At 45.2% G+C, this 10,178-nt stretch overlaps 1 long non-coding RNA gene across 1 annotated transcript; it reads left to right on the forward strand.

Annotated features, from left to right (window-relative positions):
• Positions 1–1,489: 1,489 nt before the first annotated feature.
• On the forward strand, positions 1,490–8,781 carry LOC134163733 (uncharacterized). The gene is made up of 3 exons (XR_009964817.1): positions 1,490–1,583; positions 6,990–7,642; positions 8,621–8,781. It is a non-coding gene; the product is annotated as an uncharacterized LOC134163733 (long non-coding RNA).
• The last annotated feature ends 1,397 nt before the right edge of the window (positions 8,782–10,178 follow it).

The raw sequence follows: 10,178 nt of genomic DNA on the forward strand, positions 1-10,178 counted from the left end.
GGGAATTCTGAGCTGCTCCAGCTGGTGGCATCTGCTACTTGTTGGCCAAGACTTCATGTTCTGCTGCACTATCAGTTTTGATTGAAAGCAATTTTCAGGGCTTGCCATCATGGAAATGGATTTCAAGGTAAGGAGGAAAGCTTTAAAGCACAGGTGACAAAGGTGTGAAACACCTCTAGGGAAAGCCCTCTAGATGCTTCTCATATCTCTTTCTATGGCTTCCCCACCTAGTGGCCACAACAAGCCCGTTGTCTCAATTATCTCTTGAACAGACACCACAGACCCTCAACAATACTTGAGATAACTGTTGGACATTTCAATAATGTGTCTCATTGACACCACCACAGCTCCTCAAGCTTAAAGGGTCTTAAAACCAATCCAGTTTTAGGTGAGAAACAAAGATGTTCTATGCTTCAGAGATTACCCATGGTTTACCTATTGGTTGAGTTTCAATACTGTAAGATCATAAGAGAAAGTTGGCAGCTGTGATACTCCACTCCAGAAAGAAGTTAATTCAATAAGCAAGTGTGGTTTGAAAAAAACAAAGCTGGTATTGGGTCACAAACAAAATAGGATGGAAAATCATAAGGAAATTCCTGCAACCTGCCACATTAATCTAAGGGAAGGCAGGCAGTAGCTGGCAGGAAAAAGAAGCAGCATGCAGGTAATTCCATGCCCTTAAATCATCACAAACCATATGATATATGGACAAATTTGCAGCAGGGAAAAAGCAGATATAAATTATCTCTCTCCTTTCTGAAATACAGCTAAGAGCAACAGAAAACACAAAGTGGGGAGAATAGTGAAGGCTTCATATTAAAGCAAACACTTCTCAGTGTGTACATGGGGGCAGGCAGTAGTAGGAGACTGCCCTTATCCTATTATAGCTCCCAGACATCTATGTCACCAGGTGTACAGCATTTACACCATTGCTTCATTTATACTGTGAGGTAATTTGGGCCCAGTAATCATTACTGAGAGGATTAGATTTGTACCACCTGGGCTGTAATGAGGAAAGAACTGATTTAACGGGCTGAGATGCTCAATGCATTCATAGCTGGAGTCTACTTATGCTTGGGTAGCCTGCACTTTCTTGTAGCTCCCCTTTCCTCCAGGTGAGCCATAAATGGACTTAATTCTATTGTATTTTATTAAGTGTAGTTTATGTTTTCTGCATTTAAAAGGTTTGGGTGGAAATCTGGAAACGTGCTGGCCTATTGGTGTTGCTGCATTTTATCTCCCTTTCTCTGTCCTTATTTTCCCCTCTCTGGGAGAAGGTGTGAAGTTGGTGGTTGTGGTTTTCCTAGTTTGGAGTGGGTTCTTTACACCTTTAAACTTCTTAGCTGGAACAGTTTAGTTACTTGTGAGGGAAATATTTGCTCTGAATTCTGGAATCCTGTGTGTGGTGGGGTTCTTTGTTGTGTTTGTCTCTAAATCTGAGCACTGCTTCATCTTGAAACCTAAGTAAGTTGTGTTGGTCTTTGTCTTACAAAAGTATTATTTGTTATTTCCACTGAAAACCACCTTGCCCTAGCTAACTAAGAAGCCTTTTGAAGATACAGTCTTACAGTGCTGTGAAACAGGTTTGTTGCTATCTTGTGATGCATGCTCTCATGATCATAGGGAAGTGTTTTAATCTGGAGTAGCTTCACCTGCTAAAGCTCCCCAGTGTTATTCTTTCATGGTTTCACTAACTCTTTGAGCATCCCTTTGTGAAGTGTCCCATCCCCTTTTTGGTTTGAAAAGAAGATATCCACTAGTGCCAGCAGCTCTGTTGGATGAAGTAATGGAAATGTATGTAAGAACAGGTTCATAGTTGTTTGCTGCTAAAGCAGAAGGCTCTGCAGAGCTGTGTTCTCTAGGGCTCAGGGCTATTTGATATCTCCATTGGTGACCTATATAAAGAAATACCTTGCATATTAGGTGTACTTTACATATTAGGTGTGCAGGTGGCACTGGTCAGGGCTAGAGGAAAGGTCATGCCGGCAGAATGGAAGGGAGTCCAAAGCAAACTCCCTAAACTGGAGAAGTAGCCTGGAAAAATAGGTTGTGAGCCCATGGGCACAAACAGAAATGCCCATGCTTAGGTGAGGTTAACCAGCCTGAAAAGGACAGAGGGCCAGCATGAGGGGAAAGAGCTGGGGTTTACAATGGGTCACATTGTGAATGTGAGTCAGCAATGTTCTGCTCTCGTACTATCCTGGGATGTACAAACAAACTAATACTCTCTGACACGTAAGCAGTTTTTTCCACTCTGGTACTGGAGGTTGTATTAGCTGACGTTGTGTCTTGAGGAGTCAGTGCCCTCCCAAAAGGGGATGGGAAGAGAAGGGACAAGAAAAGCAGTTTAGGTACTAAAACATGGTCTGTGATGAGCAAGGAGAAAAAGGTTAGTTTAGGCCAGGAAAGAGAAAAGCAGCCTGAATCTTGGCACTTCCTATTGTTTGGGTGGTTGACTCTGCAATCGTGCCAATCTCCTTTTCGCATCGCTTTTGTTTCATTCCTAATATTGGTGTTTCTCCAACTTAACCAAATAACTCCAAGAAATACAGAGACTCTGTCCTATGACATCACATTGGAATTCCTATAGCTCATCAGGGCTGGAGCACAAACCTGCTGTAGGAATCATGGAAATATGCTAGATAAGGTCTCTGAGAGGTCACCTGGCACAGCCTGCGCTCTGGAGCAGGATGAGCTGTGTGTAAGAGGCCTCCCAGGTGTTTGGATAATCTATTTTTGATCCCTGCAGTGACATTTGTGTTAGCAGACTCTTTCTACACCCTTCAGCTGTTTTTGTTGGTTTTTCCCCTGTAGAATCAACAACCTTGGTTTCTAAAATCCCTTAAAAACCTTGGGGTTTTAGACTTCATCTTGGAAGGTTTCTGTTGCTTATGTGCAGGTTACTAGCTGTATTAGTAATGCTGTAGATGGTGGCTGTCAGGCCACCGACAGCCTCCATATGCTGCTCTAGAGAGGCACAAGCACCTCAAATCTTATGCAATATGCACTCTCAAATAGCACAAGATGCCTGTGAGGAGGCATCCAAATCTTAGCTTAAAACAGCTGTTACCTGGATGCTGCTCACTCGTGGTACCAAATGGGGTCAGGATCAATGGGGAAGGAGAGCATGTGATGAAATGATGCAGGAGTGCATCAGATTGTCTAAGTGCAAGCAGGCTGGCCTGCAGTTGCTCAAGCATAAAGCATCCTCTGGAGAGTGGTGGGAGAAAACTATCTGCTCTGTCAGTGCATCATAACCCTGCCTCCATACTCTGCAGCAGTGCAATTTCCTCTTTCTCCCCTGCTCTCTCAGAGCAACTCTCAAATCTTTTGCCTAAGAGACAAAACCTGATGTTGAAATGCAGTTTTCCATGTTAACGATGTGCCTACATCAGCACAGAACTGTGCCTCCACGCCTGCCAGGAGCAGCACTAGAAGTGGGAGGGAGGAAGCCCCAACTGCACTTTCCTCAGAACACGACAGGTCTGATGGCTCTTCTCATGAAGCCAAGCAGATGCTGACAGTGAGCTATAAATTGTCACTTCAGCTCTTACCCAGGAGTGTTTCCTTGGAACTGGAGAGACTTTTACTGCCTTCAGTTCTGCCAAGAGGTTTAACAGCACTTTCAGACAACCTTCTGCCAGAGATGGGCTTAGATCCAGTCTTACCTGGGGACAGGTGACCTTTCTGTTTCATGTTCTACCTGATCCTGTGTATATAATGAAGGCATCACTCCCAGGCTTAGTTTCCTCTTCCTCATTTCCCTTTTGCTCTCCCTATTACCAACATCTCTACTTTCTCATGCTCTATCCTCTATCCTTTTACTAAGGGCTTGAGAACACTTGAGCTCAGGAGCCTTTTCCCAGTAATGGCTTGAGTGTGGATGCAGATCCCCTGCCTAAAGGTGACTCGGGACTGGTAGCAGAGAACTGCTTCTTAGAACTGTGCAATGAAGCAAGTGTGCATGGGTTGCTGTGGTTTTCCCCTTTCCTGTGTAAAGAACCATGGCAATTTGGCTTATACTATTTCAAAGCCTCTGTGTTAGATCTTGCTGGTTGCTAGCCCAGCTTTCCCCAGCACAGGGAATTCCCAGGCACTTCCCGAAGTTACACAATATGACTTTCCAAGGAACACTTTTCCCATCTCATGAAGCCAGGATGTTTCCACCTTAGGTTCCCAAATCTCCAAGTGAATTCCGTCTCTTGAAGTTAACCCTGTCTACAGAAAGTATCTAAATTCTTTCCGCACTGGTCTTATTCCAGGCTGATTCATCTGAAACCAGCCAGATGATATTCATCCTTCCAAATGTGTTGGTTAGCTCAAGGACGAGCTTCACCTTCCCAGGTACAAGTGGAAAGGAAACCTTGTATTTTCCTAAGGGGAAAAAACCAAACCCTAACATGATTTCTTCTTACCAATCCACTTATACTTTAATTGAAAAGCCAAAAGTATAAAATACGAATGCATTTAATCATCTGTGCTCTTATAAGGTGATCTCTGACCAAGCCTATCCCTGCTTATTTCCCACATCAGCTGACACGTGCTAGTGAACTTGTGTGTTGCAGACTGATGCTGGTCTGGCTTTCTGGAGATCAAGGTGTGCCACAAAGTGGTTAGACAAGAAAGAGGAGGGTAACCTCATGCAGCAGAGGGGCTCGGGTGGTCAGAGGTTGCAGAGCATTAGCAAAGGATAAAAGGTTTCTAAATGTCGTCAAGGTTAGTCTCCACTTTAACACAAACCACATGAATCCAGCTCAGCCTGTGGAGGGAGATGATGCGTTCAGAGCAACAGTAATACATGATTAAGAGATGAGCTCTTAGGCAGAAGTTCTTCCCTGTGAGGGTGCTGAGGTGCTGGCACAGGGTGCCCAGAGAAGCTGTGGCTGCCCCATCCCTGGCAGTGTTCAAGGCCAGGTTGGACACAGGGGCTTGGAGCAAGCTGCTCCAGTGGAAGGGGTCCCTGCCTGTGGCAGGGGGTGGAGCTGGAGGAGCTTTAAGGTCCCTTCAACCCAAACCATTCTTGGACTCTGTTAAAAGCTATGCTGAATATCAGACTGTTTGAATAACATCTGCATTGCAGTGGTTTGCCTAAAATTCCTCTAGGGCCAAAAAGTAGTGAGGAGTTCTAGATCGATTCATATGACCTGTTCATTAATCTTTTTAGGCTGAGTTGTCTCTGTTGGAGAAGGTATATACAGAATCTCAGAATGGTATGGATTGGAAAGGACCTTCAGATCATCTAGTTCCAATCCCTCTGCCATATGTCTCTCCATTAATCTGAAAAGGAGTTTAGAAGGACTTCCACAGTTGTGGACATCTACACTCCAATGCCCAACCTCCTGAAAGTATTCCCAATTGTATTCTTTATTTAAAACCAGGCTGGAGAACCATTAGCTGATGGGATTATCTATTCCAAAGATTAAAACTGCACCTGATATATTCTGTTTAAAAAATACTGTATTTGGCTTTCAATTATTTATTCCTTTGCCTTGTGGGGAGGGGAGAAGAGCATGAAATATCAAACTATAGGTTTACATCAGACTTATGACCATGAATAAAAAAGATGGGGTATAGCAGTGAGGCAATTTACATAGTGAACATCTGAAGATGGAGTTGGGAGTTAAGCATCAGATCATGCTGATGGAAACGTAAGAATTTCAATACCTTTTCTCTGGTTTTGTCACTGTTTTGTGTGTCAACACCTGAAAAAAACCCAAAAGGGTTGAAGAACAGAAATAATTTAAAAGGAAATGAGCAACTTTTCTTAATGTATTTTCAAATATGTTTAAATTGCATCTGAACTTTCAGCCTCTGGGATTTAACTGAGCTGTCAAATCTCTGCATTTGTCAGAATGCTGCTGCATAATAAAGGCAGTTATTTCCTTAAACAACAGTATTAACTCTTTCCCATTGTTTCCATTAGGCAGAGGAGCTTTTTCTCTCCTTTCATTGCTTTTTTTCCTGAGTATTGGGAAGTCAAGGGGGAAAAAGAAGAAAGAATTGGTGAGGAGAAAAGACAAGGGAATTAAGAGTTACATTGTTCATGCAGCTAGCCAGCGCCTTGCTCTACACATGGCCATGGGCCAGTGTGATTATTTCAGTTTGGGAAGTGATTTTTCTCTGCTTGAGCCAATCCTCATTGTAACTGAAGTTTAACTGGGATCTCTTTTTACTGGTTTTACCAGTTCTACTGGTAAATGGCCACAAAACCATCCTTAACCAGAATAGTAACACTGGAAAAGATGAGCTGGACGCTGCCTTCTGGTTGTGGCTTTGTGCTTGCTCCCAAGAGCTGTGCACTTTGCTGTCCTTCTTCTATTACATCTCAGCAGATGCAGAAGGTTCTGGCTCTGTGGCAGCCATGAATGTCCTCACTGTATGGCTGAGCAGTGCCTTAGCACTGATTACTGCCTGTGGCCCCTGATGTTAGCTGCATTACATAGCATGATTTAGCACGATGTTATCATATACCATACATTGAATAGTTTCCAGCTAGAACTAAACAGAATCCATAAGCAAACTCAAACTGTTGGCAATGATTCCCAAACAAGTGAAGCTTGCTGGGCTGCTCAGGCATCCTCAGCTGCTAGTGTTCTCTCTGGCTCTACAAGTGAGTCTACTGCAAATCTAGGTGTTTTTGAACGTTCAGGAGGGAATCTGCCTTGCTTTAGATGCAGACCTTAGAACGGCAAAGCACCCTTTGGAGATGTCTCTCCTCCTCTGTTGAGTCACAGGGTTTGAACACAAGGTGAGTTTTCATTAGACAACAAACCTGGCAAGGGGTGGGGTTGGCTTTAATCTCCTACATTGCTCAGAGTGAGATCTCAAATGCCAAAGACCGGTGCCAAGGGCTCATCTCTTTTGCTCCCTGTGACCTGTGCTGTGCTCACATTGCTCTAGGTTCATGGATGGGCTGCAGGGTCCCTCTGGGACAACCAAGGAGGGAGCTGCCACACTGGCAAACCTCTTATTGCCTTCCCCCCCACCAGGTCTCTGCTGCTTCCGCATGACTTGCATTTGGCAAGAGGGAAGAAGCTGCTTGGAACTGCCCAGAAAACAACCTCAAAGGGTGTCAGGGGAGCTGGACAGTATCCTAGACCCTTTCCTTGGGTTTCTACCCCTGCAGCCTACAGAAGAGCTTCTGAGGAAGGAGAGGAAGGTCTTGATAAGAGGGTGATGGGGAAGCAAGAGGAACCTGTCTGGCTCCTGCTCCCTGCTCCTTTCATGCATTCAGCTGTGTATGAGAGGAGAGTTAGGGCAGTCCTGCCTCCTGGTTCAAGGGGCACAGAGTATCATCCGACAGGAGCATGCAGCCCCCCTTCCCCTTAGTGGGTGGTTGGGTTTTTCAGGATCAGGGATGATTATTCTATTTATTTTGCCCCTGTCAAAAAAGGAAACGGGTCGACTTCTGCCAAGTAATTTTACACCTAAGTATTTCCTTCTGTTTGTCTTAAAAACAGCTTAGTATGGATGTTACCTCCAGGTCGTGGGGTCACTGGGGGATTGGCAGAGGCTTTTCTGGGTTTCTCGGAGCACAACACACTCCTGGAAGCCTGTTCCTAATTGTCTGGTGCAGATGAGGGAATACGGAGCCAATTTGAGAAACGCAGCACCACGGAGTGGGGTTTGTCCCTTTGACAAGGTATGTGGCTAACCAAGGCTGCTTGGGTGCTGTGCTGCAGACATGTGGGGTGAAGTGGTGCATGGACACACAGGAGCAGGTCATTTTTCACTTCTGGAACATAAACCCTGGTGTATGGACTCACACACAAGGGGGTAAGGAAACCATCCAGCCCAACAATGCTGCCTTTCACCATGCTGCATGATAAAGCATCGTTCCTTCCTGCCTGTTTAAAGGGGGTTTGCTGCTGCTGAGAGGTGCTGGATGGATGGATAATGAGAAGCATGTTTTATTTATTCAGAGCACTGGCACCACATGGGTCCCCAAAACTGTTCTGGTAGAGATGTAGCCCATTCTGGGTCCTGCTTGCCACTATCTGTGCTCTCGTATGCACAGTCAAGTTCAGGGAGCCATGTGCTACCTCTAACTGCAATATGAGTATGATCAAGACCTCATTTAGGTGTATCAGGTGTATTTTGGGGCTGGAATTAGATGATCTTAAGGTCCTTTCCAACCCTAACTATTCTATGATTCTATGATTATCAGGCATCTCTGTAGTTCATGGGCTTATGAACAAGGGTGAAATTAGAATCACAGGATAGTTTGGGTCCAGCCACCCCTGCAATGAACAGGGACATCTTCAACTAGATTCCACATGAAATTCCAGATGAAAAGAGAGATTTAGGTTAGATGTGAGGAAGAAACATTTTACATTGGGGATGGTGAAACACTGGCCAAGGGTGCCCAGAGGGGTGGTAGATGCACCAGGTAGATGCACCATCCCTGGAGACACTCAAGGCCAGGCTGGATGTGGTTCTGAGCAACCTGATCTAGTTGAAGGTGTCCCTGCTCATTGCAGGGGTGGTTGGACCCAAACTATCCTGTGATTCTAATTTCACCCTTGTTCATAAGGGTGTTTTCATTGCAGGGGGGTTGGAGTGGATGAGCTTTAAAGGTCCCTTCCAACCCAACCTATTCTATGATTTGATGAATACACAGGATGCGAGACGTGCTGGAAGAGAGTGCGCATCACTTGCTGCAGTGATTCACTTTGCACAACTCGCCCAGAGGCCCTGTTTGCCACAAGTATGTTCATTGATCAGCCCTTGCAGGGAAAAGCACTTGCTGACATCCCCCATCAAGAGATCTTCCAGCTCATGGAAGGGGCTCATCTCCACTGGGCTTGTCTCGGTCAAGGGTTTTCTGCAGACTTTCAATTTTCCCTGTGGATTAAAACTGGATGTAAAATCTCAGTCCTCTCCATAAAACCCTGGCCAGGACCCTCAAACAGCCTGATGAAGCGGAGCAAGTGCAAAATCCCTCACTCAACCATAGTCCAGCTTGAGAACCCAATGGTCTTCAAGCAGATCCCAGTGCAAAGGGTAACCCAAGAATTCAGTATAGTGACACAATGAGCTGCATGTGGCTGCATTTCAAGTAATGAACTGAGAAGAACCCTCACTGAACATGGTCTGAGTAAACCCCAAAAGGTCCCTCCCAACCCTTTGGCAGGCTAGATCTTCCTCTCCAAAGTATGGCAAAGACCACTTGGGTCAGGTATGAGCGTGGACTTTGTTTCCTGCCTATTTAATGTGAGCACTTCAGCTCTTCTGACCACTACTTGCTTGCTTTGTGATAAGACACATGAAATAATCCCCACTGTGCAATCTAAAGAGAAGAAAGGATCAGAAATAAATCCATGTAAAGGAAAAGCAATGCTATGAAGGTGACAGATTCAAGAAGCCACTTTTCTATGGCCTAATCCAGCATTTCATCCACCAGAACTGTTCACATAGCATGTATTTTGTTCTCTTTCCCCTCTTTGATGCTCAAAGATGGCAAGTTTTCAGTTCTTTTATGCCATTCCTCCTCAAAGTGCCCAGTGGACCTGGAGGAGAGGCAGAAGATGTCATTTGCTACCTTGAAGGGCGAGATTAATGTAACAGATCATTGGCTCTGTCTATGTCTGTTATCAAGCTCTTAGGAACAGCTTCAGACAGGCAAATCCAAAGAAATACTGAAAACTTTCATAGGAAAGCTTTTGATTAAAGGCCCAGGCTCCAGGCCTGGTGTGGAGATGTCTGTCATTCAGCTCCTAGAAGCATCAGAATCTGTGTTGCTGTGATTCTTTATCCATGGTCTGCACTTTACTGCAAACCAAGAATCCAACAGCAGTGCAGGGAAGTCGCATTCACCCAGTGAGGTACTGACGTGCTGCTTCCTTCTATCAGTCTGCATTGCATGCACAGCATAGAGTCACAGAATCATAGAATAGTTAGGGTTGGAAAGGACCTCAAGATCATCCAGTTCCAACCCCCCTGCCATGGGCAGGGACACCTCACACTAAACCATGGCACCCACGGCTCCATCCAGCCTGGCCTTGAACACTGCCAGGGATGGAGCATTCACAGCTTCCCTGGGCAACCCATTCCAGTGCCTCATCACCCTCACAGGAGAGAACTTCTTCCTTAGATCCAATCTAAACTTCCCCTGTTTCAGTTTTAACCCATCACCCCTTGTCCTGTCACTACAGTCCCTAATGAAGAGTCCCTCCCCA

The sequence above is a fragment of the Pezoporus occidentalis genome, unplaced genomic scaffold (assembly GCF_034315485.1).
Source record: "Pezoporus occidentalis ecotype Australia unplaced genomic scaffold, CSIRO_AGI_Poc_V1 ctg205, whole genome shotgun sequence".
Lineage (NCBI taxonomy): Eukaryota > Metazoa > Chordata > Aves > Psittaciformes > Psittacidae > Pezoporus > Pezoporus occidentalis.